Source organism: Schistocerca americana, chromosome 6 (genome assembly GCF_021461395.2).
Source record: "Schistocerca americana isolate TAMUIC-IGC-003095 chromosome 6, iqSchAmer2.1, whole genome shotgun sequence".
Classification (NCBI taxonomy): Eukaryota; Metazoa; Arthropoda; class Insecta; order Orthoptera; family Acrididae; genus Schistocerca; species Schistocerca americana.
Window position 1 is genome coordinate 90,284,035 of NC_060124.1, and position 20,280 is coordinate 90,304,314.

The 20,280-nt window shown below is 45.3% G+C and overlaps 1 protein-coding gene across 1 annotated transcript in view; it reads right to left on the reverse strand.

Annotated features, from left to right (window-relative positions):
• The window catches only part of LOC124619426 (phospholipase A1 member A-like), a 106,243-nt gene extending 99,117 nt beyond the window's left edge, over positions 1-7,126 (reverse strand). Inside the window, exon 1 of the mRNA XM_047145800.1 lies at positions 7,027-7,126. The gene's annotated coding sequence lies outside the window, so the exon portion shown is untranslated. The remainder of the gene's footprint in view (positions 1-7,026) is intronic.
• Positions 7,127-20,280: the final 13,154 nt, after the last annotated feature.

Consider the following 20,280-nt stretch of genomic DNA (forward strand, 5'->3'; position numbering starts at 1 on the left):
CCTCCCAGCGACTATGCCTTGAGAGTAGAAACTACTAGCGAAGGCAGTGTCCACCATCTCTAAGAACATTATTAACACTGTCAGATGCTCCACTTTCAGTGGCCGATAGAGTTCGGGCAGAGTGGGAAGCGTTCTCGAGATCTGAAGTTACCCCTTTTAAACTACCCAATCCATCTGAATGTGGTAGAGAGGTTGGAGACTGTTCTTTATTCAATGTACAAAATTATTGAAAGGGCCGATCGACTGCCAATTCCCAAGACAAAATGTCCCTCTAAAACTGTTTGTAAACTTTTCTCCTTCCATTGTCGCTGGTCAGAATCCGCCCGGCGGATTAACGACGAGGGCTGGTGTGCTCGCCAGCCTGGATGTGGTTTTTAGGCGGTTTTCCACATCCCACAAGTTGAATACCCGGCTGGTCCCCCTGTCCCGCCTCAGTTACACGACCCGCAGACATTTGAGAACGTTCGAACTCTTTCATGGCTTACACTATACACAGACAGCTAGGGTACACTAATTCCGTCCCAGAGGGTTCGGGGTGGCGCCAGGAAGGACATCCGATCACCCTCTGACACTAACATCGCCACATTCATAGTCACAAGACAGACCCAGCGTTGCTTCAGTGTGGAACAGCGTGACCGCTACGGTCGCAGATTCGAATCCTGCCTCGGGCATGGATGTGTGTGATGCCCTTAGGTTAGTTAGGTTTAATTAGTTCTAAGTTCTAGGCGACTGATGACCACAGAAGTTAAGTCGCATAGTGCTCAGAGCCATTTGAACCATTTGAACCAAGACCCCGCGTTGAAGTGGGACAAAGGCCCAAAGGAAATGATGATTGTCGCTGGTCAAAAGATAAAGCAAAACTAATAGCTGTGTGATTATGTTTGGTGTCCTGTAACACGTTGGGATATTCGAGGATAAGCTGATGTGGACACTACACAACTGAACAATATTTCTGAATTGATCCTAGAAACGTTTCATGAACAAGCTTTCCAGCTATAGAAACGCATAGCTCATCTATACCGACCGACGGTTCGAAGAACGGAGGTGGATGTTGTACTCGCTGGGGTACCGTGTGTCTCCAGGGTAAGAAAGTAATGCTGCCTAAGAAGAAAACGTTTATGGCTCTGAGCACTATGGGTCTCAACTGCTGAGGTCATTAGTCCCCTATAACTTAGAACTAGTTAAACCTAACTAACCTAAGGACATCACAAACATCCATCCCCGAGGCAGGATTCGAACCTGCGACCGTAGCGGTCTTGCGGTTCCAGACTGCAGCGCCTTTAACAGCACGGCCACTTCGGCCGGCAAAACGTTTATGGCAACTGAGATTATGCCTACACAACGAGCGCTTCTATACGCCGAGAAGTATCTGGGTGATCAGATCTTTACCCTCTCTGATCAAGCCAGAAAATGAATCACTGTACCTCTGCAGCGGACGAAACAATATTTCAGTGGCGCGCAGCATCATGAACCTGACGTTAGGGCTCACACTTGAAATCAGAGTGTCACCCTATGCTGGGTAACACTGCTATATGACTTTCATGTAAATGAAACAGCAGCCATTTACTAGGGGGTGTGGGAACACACGGGAATTCCAGACGGAGAGCCGCGCGGGATTACCCGAGCGGTCTAGGGCGCTGCAGTCATGGACTGTGCGGGTGGTCATGGCGGAGGTTCGAGTCATCCCTCGGGCATGGGTGTGTGTGTTTGTCCTAAGGATAATGTAGGTTAAGTACTGTGTAAGCTTAGGGACTGATGACCTTAGCAGTTAAGTCCCATAAGATTTCACACACATTCCAACATTCCAGAAGGAGACATTTTATACTTCCATAATCTGGTAATCAGACATAAGTCGAATTCAGAATGACAAGAGTCATGCAAATAAAGAGGCAAAGATTGTGTCAGAATTAACATGGTGCTTATGTCCAAATTCTGGCACCATACCATGACTCGTGATCAGCCACAACTGCTGCACCAGCCCGTCTTGATGGTACACTCATTATGCGACTGTGCTAAAGAAGAGGATGCCAGCATCATCTGCTACGACTGTCCAAACAAAGTCATCACTATAGGGTCAACTACCGACACGCTGCCGGCCGCGGTGGTCTCGCGGTTAAGGCGCTCAGTCCGGAACCGCCCGACCGCTACGGTCGCAGGTGCGAATCCTGCCTCGGGCATGGATGTGTGTGATGTCCTTAGGTTAGTTAGGTTTAAGTAGTTCTAAGTTCTAGGGGACTGATGACCACAGAAGTTAAGTCCCATAGTGCTCAGAGCCATTTGAACCATTTGAACTGACACGCTTGATCAGCATGAGCTGCCCTCTGCCGCCTTCTGCTGTATAGTCTTCCAGCTATTCCTAAAAGTCTTTAAGCTGTGGCGACTGTTACATTCGTCTTTAATTGATGTACAGTTCACCTTTTAATATATTTTGGTGCAAGTAAACATATGTTGAAGGCTCTATGACTACCTACTCAGGTATTAATTAATTAAAAAATTAAAAGAAACACACTACTGGCTATTAAAATTGCTACACCACGAAGATGACGTGCTACAGACGCGAAATTTAATCGACAGGAAGAAGATGATGTGATATGCAAATGATTAGCTTTTCAGAGCATTCACACAAGGTTGGCGCCGGTGGCGACACCTACAACGTGCTGACATGAGAAAAGTTTCCAACCGATTTCTCATACACAAACAGCAGTTGACTGGCGTTGCCTGGTGAAACGTTGTTGTGATGCCTCGTGTATGGAGGAGAAATGCGTACCATCACATTTCCGACTTTGATAAAGGTCGGATTGTAGCCTATCGCGATTGCGGTCTATCGTATCGCAACGTTGCTGCTCGCGTTGATCGAGATCCAATGACTGTTAACAGAATATGGAATCGCTGGGTTCAGGAGGGTAATACGGAACGCCGTGCTGGATCCCAACGGCCTCGTATCACAAGCAGTCGAGATGACAGGCATCTTATCCACATGGCTGTAACGGATCGTGCAGCCACGTCTCGATCCCTGAATCAACAGATGGGGACGTTTGCAAGACAACAAGCATCTGCACGAACAGTTCGACGACGTTTGCAGCAGCATGGACTATCAGCTCGGAGACCATGGCTGCGGTTACCCTTGACGCAGCATCACAGAGAGGAGCGCCTGCGATGGTATACTCAACGACGAACCTGGGTGCACGAATGGCAAAACGTCATTTTTTCGGATGGATCCAGGTTCTGTTTACAGCATCATGATAGTCACATCCATGTTTGGCGACATCGCGGTGAACGCACATTGGAAGCGTGTATTCGTCATCATCATGCTGGCGTATCACCCGGCGTGATGGTATGGGGTGCGATTGGTTACACGCCTCGGTCATCTCTTGTTCGCATTGACGGCACTTTGAACAGTGAACGTTACATTTCGGATGTATTATGACCCGTGGCTCTACCCATCATTCGATCCCTGCGAGACCCTACATTTCAACAGGATAATGCACGACCGCATGTTGCAGGTCCTGTACGGGCCTTTCTGGATACAGAAAATATTCGACTGCTACCCTGGCCAACACATTCTCCAGATCTATCACCAATTGAAAACGTATGGTCAATGGTGGCCGAGCAACTGGCTCGTCACAATACGCCAGTTACTACTCTTGATGAACTGTGGTATCGTGTTGAACCTTCATGGGCAGCTGTGCCTGGACACGCCATCCAAGCTCTGTTTGACTCAATGCCCAGGCGTATCAATGCTGTTATTACGGGCAAAGGTGGGTGTTCTGGTTACTGCTTTCTCAGGATCTATGCACCCAAATTGCTTGAAAATGTAATGATATGTCAGTTCTAGCATAAAATATTTGTCCAATGAATACCCGTTTATCATCTGCATTTCTTCTTGGTGTAGCAATTTTAATGTCCAGTAGTGTAGTACCTCTCTCGTAAACTAACTGCAATCTCCAAGTATCCTGCGAACGACGTATAACCTGCAAACTGCCTGATGTATGAAAGAGCCTGTGTTATCAGTCCACCAGCTACTCACATGCTTTGTTATTACCAGGTACTTCTATGACACGACTTACTCCAGCTTTGACTTACAATAGTCAAGTAATCAAACTCTTCAATATTTCCACATTGTCTTGTTCCTAATTTTTACAATACTTACCTTAACATCTATCTTAACTGGAGTGTAAGATGTATCAGACCAGCGAAATACGCTCAGACTTCAAGAAGAATGTAACAAATCCAATTTCAAAGAAAGCAGATGCTGAAGGGTGTGAACAGTACCGAACTATCAGTTTAATAAGTCACGGTTGCAAAATACTTACACGAATTCTAGATTGGAAAGACTGGTAGAAGCAGACATCGGGGTAGATCTGTATGGATTCGAAGAAATGTAGGAACACGCAAAGCAATACTGCCAGACGACTTATCACAGAAGATAGGTTAAGGAAAGGCAAACCTACATTTATAGCAGTCGTAGACATAGAGAAAGCTTTTGACAATGTCGACTGCAATACTCTCTTTGAAATTCTGAACATACCAGGGTAAAATACAGGGAGCTAAATGCTATTTACAACTTGTACTGTAACCAGATGGCGGTTATAAGACTCGAGAGGTACGAAAAGGGAGAAGCGGTTGATAAGGGAATGAGATAAAGTTGTAGCCTATTTCCGATGTTATTCATTCTGTACACTGAGCAAGCCATAAAGGAAACCAAAGAAAAATTAGGATTAGGTACTGATGTTCAGGCAGAAGATATAAAAGCTTTGAGGTTTGCCACTGGCATTATAATTCTGTCAGAGACAGCAAAGAACTTGGAAGAGCAGCTGAGCAGAATAGATCGTGTCTTGAAAGGGAGATATATGATGAACGTCAACAAAAGCAAAACAAGAATAATGGAACATAGTCGAATTAAATCGGATGAAGCTGAGGGAATTAAATTAGGAAACGAGATACTAAAAGCAGTAGATGTGTTTTGTTATTTGGGCAGCGAAATAACTGATGATGGCCAAAGTAGAGGGGATATTAAATGTAGCCTGTCAATAGCAAGAAAAATGTTTCTGAAGGAAAGAAATTTATTAACATAAAATACACCACTGGCCATTAAAATTGCTACACCAAGAAGAAATGCTTATGATAAACGGGTATTCATTGGACAAATATATTAAACTAGAAATGACATGTGATTACATTTTCACACAATTTGGGTGCACAGATCCTGAGAAATCAGTACCCAGAACAACCACCTCTGGCCGTAATAACGGCCTTGATACGCCTGGTCATTGAGTAAAACAGAGCCTGGGTGGCGTGTACAGGTACAGCTGCCCATGAAGCTTCAACACGATACCACAGTTCATCGATAGTAGTGACTGGCGTATTGTGACGAGCCAGTTGCTCAGCCAACATTGACCAAACGTTTTCAGTTGGTGAGAGATCTGGAGAATGTGCTGGCCAGGGCAGCAGTCGAACATTTTCTATATCCAGAAACGCCCGAACAAGACCTGCAACATGCGGTCGTGCATTCTCCTGTTGAAATGTAGGGTTTTGCAGGGATCGAATGAAGGGTAGAGCCACGGGTCGTAATACATCTGAAATGTAACGTCCACTGTTCAAAGTGGCGTCAATGCGAACAATAGGTGACCGAGACGTGTAACCAATGGCACCCTATACCGCCACGCCGGGTGATACACCAGTATGGCGATGACGAATACATGCTTCCAATGTGCGTTCACCGCGATGTCGCCAAGCACAGATGCAACCATCATGATGCTGTAAACAGAACCTGGATTCATCCGAAAAAATGACATTTTGCCATTCGTGCACCCAGGTTCATCGTTGAGTACACCATCGCAGGCGCTCCTGTCTGTGATGCAGCGTCAAGGGTAACCGAGCTGATAGTCCATGCTGCTGCAAACGTCGTCGAACTGTTCGTGCACATGGTTGTTGTCCTGAAAACGTCCCCAACTGTTGACTCAGGGATTGAGACGTGGCTGCACGATCCGATACAGCTATGCAGATAAGATGCCTGTCATCTCGACTGCTAGTAATAGGAGGCCGTTGGGATCCAGCACGGCAATCCGTATTACCCTCCTGAAGCCACCGATTCCATATTCTGCTAACAGTCATTGGATCTCGACCAAAGCGAGCAGCAATGTCGCGATACGATAAACCGAAATCGCGATAGGCTTCAATCCGACCTTAATCAAAGTCGGAAACGTGATGGTACGCATCTCTCCTCCTTACACGAGGCATCACAACAACGTTTCACCAGGCAGAGCGGGTCAACTACTGTTTGTGTATGAGAAATCGGTTGGACAGTTTCCTCATGTGAGCACATTGTAGGTGTCGCCACCGGCGCAAACCTTGCGTAAATGCTCTGAAAAGGTAATCTATTACATATCACAGCATCTTCTTCCTGTCGGTTAAATTTCGCGTCTGTAGCACGTCATCTTCGTGGTGTAGCAGTTTTAATGGCCAGTAGTGTAGATTTAAGGGTTAGGAAGTCTTTTCTGAAAGTATTTGCGGGGAGCGTAGCCATGCATGCAAATGAGACATAGATGATAAACAATTTAGACAAGAAGAGAATACAAGCTTTTGAAAACCGACTGCTGAAGATTAAATGAGTAGTTCACGTAACTAGTGGGGAGGTACTGAACAGAACTGGCGAGGAAAGAAATTTGTGGCACAACCTGACCAGAAGAAGGGATCGGCTGTAGGACACATTCTGGGACATCAAGGAATCACCACCAATTTAGTATTGGGAGGGAAATGTGGGGAGTAAAAATGGCAGAGGACAACTGTAAGCAGATTGATGTACGTTTCAGTGGTTACTCGGAGATAAAGATGCTTGCGCATGACAGAGTAGCATGGGGAGTTGCATCAGACCAGTCTTCCGACCGATGATCACATCAGACCAGTCTTCCGACCGATGATCACAGCAACAACGCCTTAACGTAAAAGCTTAACGCATGCTTTCAGTGTTCAGTTTGGAAAAAGTGTCGCAGACGGAAGCTGCTTCCGACGCGTTGCGCTCCTTACCTCGCACCAGTGTTTACAGTAGGCTGGCTGTACCAGTTGGCCTCTGGAAGGTGACTGTCTGCGCGAATCGCGGCTCTGACGCTGAAACACACAGTGCGCGGCGCGGCGGGCGGCCACTTGAGGCAGTCAGGCGATAAGGGGTCGCCAAGGACAGCCCGCTGGCTGGAATCAGCTGAGGCGAATCTCGCCCAGTGGCGGGTAATCTGAGAACTGGTGGCCGAAAAATCCTCGAACCTGACATTGCAACAAACCGCTCCCATGTCAGGAGAATAAGTACATTTTAATGTATTTGGGAACAATTTTAAAGTCTTCCTTTTTCCATTTCGCTTATTTTGTTTTATCCATTTATAGCGGCTCATTACATTGTCGTTACATTGTGGTTTGAATGCTGATGAATACATTTATACACATTCATGGTGTTGTTGCTGTTGTGGTCTTCAGTCCTGAGACTGGTTTGATGCAGCTCTCCATACTACTCTATCCTGTGCAAGCTTCTTCATCTCCCAGTACCTATACGATTTTTACCCTCCACGCTGCCCTCCAATACTAAATTGGCGATCCCTTGCTGCCTCAGAATATGCCTTACCAACCGATCCCTTCTTCTAGTCAAGTTGTGCCACAAACGCCTCTTCTCCCCAATTCTATTCAATACTTCCTCATTAGTTATGTGATCTACCCATCTAGTCTTCAGCATTGTTCTGTAGCACCACATTTCGAAAGCTTCTATTCTCTTATTGTCCAAACTATTTATCATCCACGTTTCACTTCCATACATGACTACACTCCATACAAATACTTTTAGAAACGACTTCCTGACACTTAAAGCTATACTCGACGTTAACAAATTTTTCTTCTTCAGAAACGCTTTCCTTGCCATTGCCAGTCTACATTTTACATCATATCCTCTCTACTTCGACCATCATCAGTTATTTTGCTCCCCAAATATCAAAACTCCTTTACTACTTTAAGTGTCTCATTTCCTAATCTAATTCCCCTCAGCATCACCCGACTTAATTTGACTACATTCTATTATCCTCGTTTTGCTTTTGTTGGGAATTTAGCGGACAGAATGAGATATTTCTACTTTGTTCTTTCTTTTTCCAGTACTGAATCCCTATTCATCACGAGCCAAGCGCCAGGCAGCGCTGCAGAGTTAGTAGGCACTGGAAGAGACATCTATCAGATTCCATGTCCAATCATCTGCAGCCAAAAGCTACCACTAGAGGAAATTAACATCCTCTGAAATTACAATGTATATTTGCGTATAATCGTTGTCAGTGAAAAAAAGGAATTTAATATAATGTATCTGATATATATTGTTTCGTTAGGCGAGAGCCTGCATCGTCTGTTTCAACGTACTCCATTTCGCGTAAAGAAAGACTTCTAATTTCCGTTCACTCCTTACATTAAACGCTTTCCATGGCTGATTTATTTAAGGTAATGTTTCGTGTAGCCACACCGTTAAAAAATAATATGCACACGTAGTGTATTTGCTAATTTTGGAACCATCCCGTAATTTTAACAACTGTAAGTTTGGTACTGGGAAGTTTCTTTTGGAATACGAGTTTTGTACCGTCGCTTACAATTACTTGCAAATCTAAATTTGGTCGTAGAACGTAGCTTTGCTTTTAAATAATTACGACTCAAAAACTTAGGGATTTCATATTTGTACTGAAAGCAGAAAATAAATGCACAGAAATGGATAATTGTGCCTAGTTGAACGTTATTTAATACGTACTTTTAACCAATTTTCTTGCAGTTACTTTATTTTATTATGCAGTTTGGTCGTTAAGCAGCAGTTGTCTCAGTTAACCGCCATTTCAGTTATGTAGAAACCAATCAGGAAGACTGTCGACGGGTCTGTTCAAATAGGGAAAAAGATATTTCGCTTTGTGTGCTGAAACCGCTTACGTAAGTATAAAGTTAAACCATTTAAGGGACCTAAATCTATTTTTAACTAACACGTCATAGTTGAATATAAAACCAGTTACATTCAACTAAGAAAACAAGCATCAGTTTAATCAGTTTCCTCATCCCTTTCAAACTACAACTGTTTAATCTCCTTGGTGGCAATGACGTGTTGTGAATGCACGCCAATGCAAGCTTAAGACTTACAACACATAATTAGTCTTATACTGAATGACTATTTTCCACGGATAACTCATTGCACAATGAGATTCTGATAAACAATACGACAACGATACCCTCTCTTCGGAATTCTCGTTGCTCTTTGAGATTCTGATAAACAATACATTGACGATTTTGCGGAAGTGATGAATTATGCGCAACGTTTCTCGGATGTGAACAGTGCGTAGCGTTGGGCAGTTGGAAGTGAGCCGCCAGCAGTGGTGGATGTGGGGAAAGAGATGCCAGAGTTTTGAGATGTTAATATGAGCGGACGATCTGGACCTGTGTCCGTCAGAAAAAGGAAATTTGTCAAAATGGATGTCACGAATTTATTTATATATTATGAGTTTTGAACATTATTAAGGTAAATACATTGTTTGTTCTTTATGAGAATCTTTAATTTGCTAACTATATGCCTATCACTAGTTAGTGCCTTCAATAGTTAGAATCTTTTATATAGCTGGCAGTATTGGCGTTAGCTGTATTGCAGTGGTTCGAGTAACGAAGATTTTGGTGAGGAAAGTGATTCATGAAGGGTATAGGTTATTGTTAGTCAGGGCTATTCTTTTATAGGGATTATTAAAAGTCAGACTGCGTTGCGCTAAAATATTGTATGTCAGTTTAGAAATGATCAGGATAAATAAAGAGAAAACTAGTCAAAATATCCACGGGTGTGCTGCCGGTCTATAGTGTCCAACGGGCACAATATTTCGGCGATCATACATGTCGCCATCATCAGGTGAACTGACGGACTGAGCTCCTGTGAACGTGCCGGCACGGAGATCCGTACGCTATGGCTGCTCAGAGGGAACTGGGTTCGGTCGCGGCGGCGGCCGATTTAAATACCCTCCGCCCGCGGCGCGCTCCCTCCGCCGTCCGCGCCCCGCGCCACGGTCGCGCAGTGGAACAGATTGCGACGGCGTCTGAGATGACGTCGGAGTGATGGCTCTGTCCGCCGTCGTCGTCACAACTATACGTTTGCTCGATTTACTCTTGATTAACCCGATCGCTGGTTCCCAAGCCTTGCTAAGATTATAGCCACAGTCACGGTTTATGAGGTCGTCATTGGTGCGAATTTCGATGGCCTCTCTAACAACGCTGTCCCAGTATCTCGACGTCTGTACCAGAATCCTCGTGCGGTCATATTCCATGGCGTGATTTTCCGACAAACAATGTTCAGCGACCGCCGACTTGCTCGGATACATCAGGCGAGTGTGCCTCTGGTGTTCACGGCATCGATCCTCGACGGTACGCATCGTTTGACCAATATACGACTTGCCACATTGACACGGAATCTGGTACACGCCGGCCTTCCTCAAACCGAGGTCATCTTTGGCGCTCCCCACCAGTGCACGAGTTTTATTTGGAGGACAAAACACAGTTCCGACCCGGTGTTTCTTCAGAATGCGAGCGATTTTCCCCGAGAGTGCGCCTGTGTATGGAATAAATGCAGTGTCTACCTCCTCCCTCGTGACTCCATCCATCTCAAGAGGTTGTGCTGCAGTGGTTGGGCGGAGAGCACGTTGAATCTGCCACTCTGAGTACCCATTTTTTCGAAATACAGTTCTCGTGGTGTGATCTGAGGGAGCGCTCTGAAATTGTTGTCTTACCGGCTGACAAAGGCAATGCTACAGTTGTTGTCTCCCATAAGTACTACACTGATAAGATGCAGAGCCTGCTAAATGACGATTCCTACCGGAAGATCAGCGTTGACCCTACAAAGAAGGTGGAGAACAAGACGAGGGCGCTTCTCAAGAACGCAGATTTACCGGAGGGTGACGCTAAGAAATTGTTACCCCAAGGTCCGGTACCGCCTAGACTATATGGACTCCCGAAGGTTCACAAAGAGGGGATACCATTACGCCCCATTGTCAGCAACATCAGGGCACCTACATATTTGTTGGCCAAATACCTGACGGGAAATGGTTCAAATGGCTCTGAGCGCTATGGGACTTAACAGCTATGGTCATCAGTCCCCTAGAACTTAGAACTACTTAAACCTAACTAACCTAAGGACAGCACAGAACACCCAGCCATCACGAGGCAGAGAAATTCCCTGACCCCGCCGGGAATCGAACCCGGGAACCCGGGCGTGGGAAGCGAGAACGCTACCGCACGACCACGAGATGCGGGCACCTGACGGGAATATTAAGTCCTTATGTGGGTAAATGCCCTCATCACATCCGTAATTCCGTGGATTTTGTTAAACGCCTTGATAGCTTCAGGTTGGATGAGTCAGATATCATGGTGAGCTTTGACGTCGTTTCCTTGTTTACGAGGGTACCCCTGCGAGAGTCACTAGAATTGATTAGTCAGAAGTTTGACGAGAAGACCACTGAACTTTTTAGGCATGTCTTGACTTCCACGTATTTTCTTTTTAATGGAGAATACTACGAACAATCGGAGTGAGTCGCCATGGGTAGCCCACTCTCACCGGTGGTAGCGAATTTGTACATGGAGAACTTCGAGGAGGAAGCCCTGTCGTCATCCGTATGGAAACCTACTTGCTTTTTCCGTTACGTGGACGACACGTTCGTCATCTGGCCACATGGTATGGATAAACTCCTTGACTTCCTTAGACATCTAAACTCCATACACCCCAATATCAAATTCACTATGGAGACTGAAACGGAGGGTAAATTACCTTTCCTTGACGTCTTGGTCAAGAGAAGGGCTGACGGCACCCTAGGTCATGGGGTGTATCGGAAGACTACGCACACTGATCTGTATTTGCACGCAGACAGCTGCCACCACCCTTCACAGAGGAATGGGGTACTTAAAACTCTAGTACATAGGGCGCGCACTATCTCTGACGCAGAGAGTCTACCCCAGGAATTGGAACATCTGAGAACTGTATTTCGAAAAATTGGGTACTCAGAGTGGCAGATTCAACGTGCTCTCCGCCCAACCACTGCAGCACAACCTCTTGAGATGGATGGAGTCACGAGGGAGGAGGTAGGCACTGCATTTATTCCATACACAGGCGCACTCTCGGGGAAAATCGCTCGCATTCTGAAGAAACACCGGATCGGAACTGTGTTTTGTCCTCCAAATAAAACTCGTGCACTGGTGGGGAGCGCCAAAGATGACCTCGGTTTGAGGAAGGCCGGCGTGTACCAGATTCCGTGTCAATGTGGCAAGTCGTATATTGGTCAGACGATGCGTACCGTCGAGGATCGATGCCGTGAACACCAGAGGCACACTCGCCTGATGTATCCGAGCAAGTCGGCGGTCGCTGAACATTGTTTGTCGGAAAATCACGCCATGGAATATGACCGCACGAGGATTCTGGTACAGACGTCGAGATACTGGGACAGCGTTGTTAGAGAGGCCATCGAAATTCGCACCAATGACGACCTCATAAACCGTGACTGTGGCTATAGTCTTAGCAAGGCTTGGGAACCAGCGATCGGGTTAATCAAGAGTAAATCGAGCAAACGTATAGTTGTGACGACCACGGCGGACAGAGCCATCACTCCGACGTCATCTCAGACGCCGTCACAATCTGCTCCACTGCGCGATCGTGGCGCGGGGCGCGGACGGCGGAGGGAGCGCGACGCGGGCGGAGGGTATTTAAATCGGCCGCCGCCGCGACCGAACCCAGTTCCCTCTGAGCAGCCATAGCGTACGGATCTCCGTGCCGGCACGTTCACAGGAGCTCAGTCCGTCAGTTCACCTGATGATGGCGACATGTATGATCGCCGAAATATTGTGCCCGTTGGACACTATAGACCGGCAGCACACCCGTGGATATTTTGACTATCAAATACGCCGGGAGAAACTCAAGAATCACAAAGAGAAAACTGTCTGAGTACGTTCAGTTTTACTCAGTTGTTTCAGTATCAAATAACGTAGAAGTTTATCAGCACAGTCTTTCTTTACATTCAAAGGGAAAGTTTCAAATTTCATTTCGTGACCGAAACGCAGGCGAAGACTTTTGTTTTTACCTCTTATAGAATTTCATTTTACCCCTCATTGGAAACCACTCGTCTACGATAAGGCGTGAGCTTCTAGAAGCGCCAGACTGTGAGTCCTGGATGTGGAAAATCCGTCACCGAGCAGTCAAGATGTGGCCACAATTACCGGCTTCTTAGCCACTAGATAAACACAGGGAACGAAAACTTTGAGAAAAGCAGACAATCCAGAGAGAAGACGGTAAAACTACCCACCAAGAACATAGAGATCAAACCCGATAACTGAAACGTAGAAACTCTCGGGGAATAGAACCCTCAGAAGATGTAGTGTTTATCGGTTTGTATCTGGATCCCGCTATTCCTGCTGCTCTTCACTGATGAAACTGAGGGTACAGCTTTCCATTGTTCATTTAGTACACAAAACTGGACATTTTGTCAAAATACGTCTCAAAAGAGAACCAACCTTCTGTCGAGTGTACCGAGTATTTGAATTAACACATCTTCACTGATTTACGATACAAATTATTTCATCAACTTTCAAAAAAAAATTATTACTATTATTTTCGATTATTCCCATTTAAAGAGAGCTTTTGAACTTGAATTCCTTTATGATGATTGATTATGTTTTTTCTGAGCCCAAATTTTCTTCATGTGTTCACTGTGTTGTTTCTTTAGCTCCACTGTCCATTTGCATCCTGGTCCCTTCTGTGTTGTGGTGTCAAATTTACGTTTTTTGATGATGTTCCTGAATTCAGTTCTATTTTCTGCATCGTTTACTGTTACGTGTGCTTGTCTGAGGTCCTCTTCAACTTCTTATATCCATTTTGTTTTTCCCCTGCCTGAGTTGATGACTTTGAGAATTCGCTTTGAAATTCTGTTTTCATTCATCCTGTGGATATGTCCGTAGAACTGCATTCTTCTTTTCCTTATTGTATCCGTAATCTTCTCTGTGTATTTATGTAATTCTGAGGTTGGTCTCCTTGCTCCTGGCTCCTGTATCGGACCAAAAATTTTCCTGAGAATTTTCCTTTCTTATTTCTCTATTTCCTTGATTTTAGTTTGCCCACCGATTTGTGTTGTTTCAGATACATACAGTGCCTCCGGAAGTACGACAGTGTTGTAGTGCCTTTTGCGTTAATGGATATGGATTTTTTGTTATAATAGTTCCACGTGAGTTTATATGCTTTCTGCAGTTTTTTTATTCTTTCCTCATTGGCCTTTAGGTTGATCCCTGATGGCTGGATGATTTCTCCCAGGTACTTAAAATGTGGTACTTGTACGATTTTCCCATGGGATGTCACAATAGGCAATTTGTCTTGTGGCACTCTTTCTATGTACTGGGTTTTCTCATACGAGATTTGCAGGCCAGTTCTTTGTGCAGTTTCGTGTAACTTCTCTATGGCGTTAGTGGCTTCTTTTCTATTATTTGTGAGGATTGCAAGGTCATCTGCAAAAGCTAAACACTTCATATTGAATCTATTATCTTTTCTAATGCCAATTTGGATTCCTTTGACTTCTTTTTCCCATGTCGTGATAATTTTTTCAAGAATGATATTAAAGAGTAAAAAAATTAATATAATACAAGACTATTATTAATAAAAGTGACCTATAGGATGACTCCGGAAGCTCCTTCAGGCTGTTCACAGAAAACGCTATTGTCTGTAGGAAGGTAGCAACGCTAGTGCACTGTATCGAAATGTAAGAAGACCTGCGAAGGGTCGTCTTCGTTGCCCCTCAACCTAAGTAAATGTAACGCATTGTGCATAAATAGGCGAGGAAAGCCACAACTGTTCATTTACAATAGTAGCGACAAACCACTGGAAACTATTGCGAAACACGTAGTGACTGAAGAAAGTTACACTTGCCATCCCGCGCTAAGACAACTGCGCAACAAGAATGGAACATTGTCAGAAGAGAGTGCGTGTTCGGGATTTCCTGCAGACACAGTTCTGCTGTAGTATGGGTAACAGGAGCATCACAGTGTCCGAGTGAAATGGCGCGGCAACTGGAATGTACACCGCAGCTGAAGTACCCAGGACGGTGCGATTCTTTTGGGCAAAATTTCTACATTGCGCACTCATTTACAGTGAAATTCTGGCAGTGAATGGACCAAATGCAATGTCACGTGCAGCTGTACTGAAGTGGTGCCAATCATTGCTCTTTTTCTGGAAGAACTCTGGGGGCCGCGTGCCCCTAAACTTCTCTGTCCGCAGAGTAACGTTATTCCGATGTTGGGGAACTTAGAAGTACGCTAAGAGTCTATCTCACGGACGTAAATCGGATGTATTCCTTTTTTTTTTTTCATTTTGGTAATCGCAATATGAACGATGCCAGGGCGGTCTGTGGTGAGACAAGCGATACATTAAACCGTTTTGAACGATTCCAAGCAGCAGGCAACCGTTCTCTACAACTGAATCGCTGGCAGCCAGTCAGTGAGTCTACTTTCTCGTTCTGTGAGTGAGCCAATACGCAGGATACGGCATACTTGGTTTATTCACTTACTCCTCCCTTCTTGTTGGTTGTATGCGTGATTGTGCAGGTTAAGGTAAGATGCGCAGCAAGATAACAAACTACCATACTTATTCTTCTACCTCTAAAAAGCTTAACTTGCCAATAAATCTTGTGCCGGTGAAAAGACGTGAATTTCGACGTTATCGGTGGATCATAAAAGTGAAAATCTAAACCTGAACACTGAACCAAGTGTGAAAATACACTCCTGGAAATTGAAATAAGAACACCGTGAATTCATTGTCCCAGGAAGGGGAAACTTTATTGACACATTCCTGGGGTCAGATACATCACATGATCACACTGACAGAACCACAGGCACATAGACACAGGCAACAGAGCATGCACAATGTCGGCACTAGTACAGTGTATATCCACCTTTCGCAGCAATGCAGGCTGCTATTCTCCCATGGAGACGATCGTAGAGATGCTGGATGTAGTCCTGTGGAATGGCTTGCCGTGCCATTTCCACCTGGCGCCTCAGGTGGACCAGCGTTCGTGCTGGACGTGCAGACCGCGTGAGACGACGCTTCATCCAGTCCCAAACATGCTCAATGGGGGACAGATCCGGAGATCTTGTTGGCCAGGGTAGTTGACTTACACCTTCTAGAGCACGTTGGGTGGCACGGGATACATGCGGACGTGCATTGTCCTGTTGGAACAGCAAGTTCCCTTGCCGGTCTAGGAATGGTAGAACGATGGGTTCGATGACGGTTTGGATGTACCGTGCACTATTCAGTGTCCCCTCGACGATCACCAGTGGTGGACGGCCAGTGTAGGAGATCGCTCCCCACACCATGATGCCGGGTGTTGGCCCTGTGTGCCTCGGTCGTATGCAGTCCTGATTGTGGCGCTCACCTGCACGGCGCCAAACACGCATACGACCATTATTGGCACCAAGGCAGAAGCGACTCTCATCGCTGAAGACGACACGTCTCCATTCGTCCCTCCATTCACGCCTGTCGCGACACCACTGGAGGCGGGCTGCACGATGTTGGGGCGTGAGCGGAAGACGGCCTAACGGTGTGCGGGACCGTAGCCCAGCTTCATGGAGACGGTTGCGAATGGTCCTCGCCGATACCCCAGGAGCAACAGTGTCCCTAATTTGCTGGGAAGTGGCGGTGCGGTCCCCTACGGCACTGCGTAGGATCCTACGGTCTTGGCGTGCATCCGTGCGTCGCTGCGGTCCGGTCCCAGGTCGACGGGCACGTGCACCTTCCGCCGACCACTGGCGACAACATCGATGTACTGTGGAGACCTCACGCCCCACGTGTTGAGCAATTCGGCGGTACGTCCACCCGGCCTCCCGCATGCCCCCTATACGCCCTCGCTCAAAGTCCGTCAACTGCACATACGGTTCACGTCCACGCTGTCGCGGCATGCTACCAGTGTTAAAGACTGCGATGGAGCTCCGTATGCCACGGCAAACTGGCTGACACTGACGGCGGCGGTGCACAAATGCTGCGCAGCTAGCGCCATTCGACGGCCAACACCGCGGTTCCTGGTGTGTCCGCTGTGCCGTTCGTGTGATCATTGCTTGTACAGCCCTCTCGCAGTGTCCGGAGCAAGTATGGTGGGTCTGACATACCGGTGTCAATGTGTTCTTTTTTCCATTTCCAGGAGTGTATATTAAGCGAACGTGTTTACGATAGGTACCAAATGATCGTCCAGAATGTTGGACTTTGGATCAAGAAATCGCTTTTTGTAAGAGAAATGATTGGTTAATCGTTACAAAAAAAAAAAATAACTTATTTGCAAAGAAGTAGGAGATCTGGGCATAGAAAGAAATAAACGAGGCATGAATATTGTACTAGCTTGGGCTGCCTTATCTGTATCATCTAAAGGTGACTCAATAAAAGGAGAGCCGGTTAGTCCAAGGCGCCTTGCCACGGTTCGCGCCGCTCCCCCTGTCGGAGGTTCGAGTCCTCCCTGGGGCATGAGTGTGTATGTTTCGTTAATGTAAGTTAGTTTAAGTTAGATTAAGTAGTGTGTAAGCCTTGGGACCGATGACCTTAGCAGTTTGGTCCCATAGGAACTTACCACAAATTGCCTAGTTTTCAATAGTCTGTTAGTGGGAAAAAATATTTAAACATAAAGGAAGTTCCGCTCACCAAGCTACAACCCAAATATTACTTTGTGCTAACGAGAAGACTTTGGAAAATACTTGCACAAGGGCGTTTTAAAACGAGCTGGAGATGAAGCAATTATATTTCACGCTCCTTTTAAAGTCGCGCAAAAGAAGCAGTTGATCTGCCAGAACCTAACGGAGTAGACATGGGCAGCATTTCACATTCTGGAAATGCGCATACTAACATTATTAATCAGACCGCAAAGAAATGAAAAACAATTGTTGAAACAATTTGACAATATCAAAAATATCATTAGTTTTATGAGAACACAACAATTAGCCAATTATCATGTTTAATAACCAAACACCCTGACTTGAGAGAGCTCACAAAGATTTTCATTGATGTAGTAGAGCTACATAATGGTACTGCTGAAGTTATTTGTAACGTACTGCTCTAATGTTTGGGATCCCTGGGATTTTATAATGGGTTCTTGAGCCCAGCAAACTTCATGATCGGCTAAAATAGTGGAAGGAAAACCACTTTCGATAGACAGAGGATATTGCTACCTCTGAATGTGCGGAAATGTTCGACTCATCGATCTGGCCTGAAAATCCTGTAATAACATATAGTGAAACAAGTATAAAAACCTTAAGTCGTCGTTTTGGCCTTCCAGAGGGAGGAAAACTTAGAGGTCTTCGAGATTATTTGACGGAGAAGAAAATGCGAGCATCCCTCATTCTTCTTCCCAATGCAGTCGATACGATACGATACGATACGATACGATATTTGCAACTCACACAAACATAGAATAAGAATAGTGTGTTCTTGTACAGGACAGGACGACTGTTCTTTTTTCCCTAGCCTTGTGCGCGGAGATGACCTATGTGGTCAAAAGATTCTGGCTTCTAATGTTGTTTGTTCCAAAGATGTTATTCGTGCAGTTAATTGTATTTAGTCCTATTACTCTTCTATGACGTAGTTTAATTTTCGGATAAGACATCCCAGAAATTCTTGGTCGTCGAAGGGCGAATTTGTTTCCTATTTTATTCATGTAGCGTGGCGAGCACTCGTCCGGTTTTCGTGTGAATTTCAGTGGCTCATAACTAACTCTACAGTTCACCTCAAAGTCTTTCTGTGCGACTCAAAGCGGGGCTGTGAAGAGAGCTTGAACTACGTCTATAATGTTAATCACCCGCAATCTCATCACTACACAACCGACGCGTTTCGGTAGAGCAAGCTTCAATCTTCAGATACACGCCATCCCAAGAATAAGTACAAGTCACTTGTCTGATTGTGAGTCAGGTGTGTGGTGTACTCATTGGCGGCACGGGAAGTGATGTTGCTGGAAATAGCGCTAACAAGTACAAAAAATATTTGCTATTGACCAACACACTACGAAATACCGTATCGTCAAGACGGAGATGATGTCAGAGAAGTGGAGTGCCAACGGAAGTAGTCCAAGTCAACTTTGGCTGACTTTTTTTCAAATTTATAAATCGATTTGTAGCTTTTATTTGATGAGGTCTCCGATTCTTGTGAGGTGTGTCCGAAGATGGACTCCTGTTCATCCGGAACAGTGAAATGTTATTTTATAAATGCATAAAAACATAGCCCCAATTTTAACTAACGCCTGAAAATATTACAAATATTTTCATATGTAAATAAATGCATAAAAACATAGCCCCAATTTTAACTAACGCCTGAAAATATTATAAATATTTTCACATGTAAATATTTTCATATGTGCTAGCGAATGTGAGTCTAGATTTTCGCAAATGACTCTCACTATCACACCTACAAGAATTTCATTCCATATTTCTGTCATTACTAATCTGATGTTCGTTAAACTGACTGGTCTTCCGCTGTGGATGTATCAAACTATTAATTATGTACGCTCTTGCTTTATGAAAGGCAGACACGTTGCTACTGATATCAAGAGAAAAGTAAGAAGGCGGGAAGACTACAGAAGCCACGAACTGACGGAATTTTGTAAACTATTGTAATGCTAGATAATGTTAATTACAATGTACGTTTCCTTCTACTAAAGCAAATAATCAACTATATTGCGAACTGTAGTGATTGTCGCTGTACAGTGCAAGAGCACCGCCTCCCTTCGGGAAGGAACGCTATCGACATAACTACAGACGACAATGACCAGGCGTCGAGGAACTGATTCGGAGCAAGGTTTCTGGCGTGTCTCTGGACTTCCCTTAGAGATAATGAGTAGATGGTAATGATTTCCTAAGCCGCTTCGTTAAGAGCGATGAGACATGGGTCATCGTATCACATCTACAAGAAAGAGAGCGTCTTTGGAATGGACACACCCCTCCTCCTTGCCTTTGCGGAAGAAATGCGAAGTTGCACGGTCAACAGCGAAGGCCATGGCCACCATTTTCTTCGACCGCGAAGGACTCGTATACACAGAGTTTACGACAAAGGGCACGTCCATTAACGCCGACTCGTACTGTGCAAAACTTACATCGCAGCACAACGCCATAAAGAAGTGACGTGGAAAGTTAAGCAAAGGCATTGTTCTCCTGCTCAGCAATGGAATAACCCACACGGAGCACACAGCACAAGCTTTGCTCCATCGTTTTAGATGCTAGTTTTGAAAGCATCCACCATACATTCCAGAT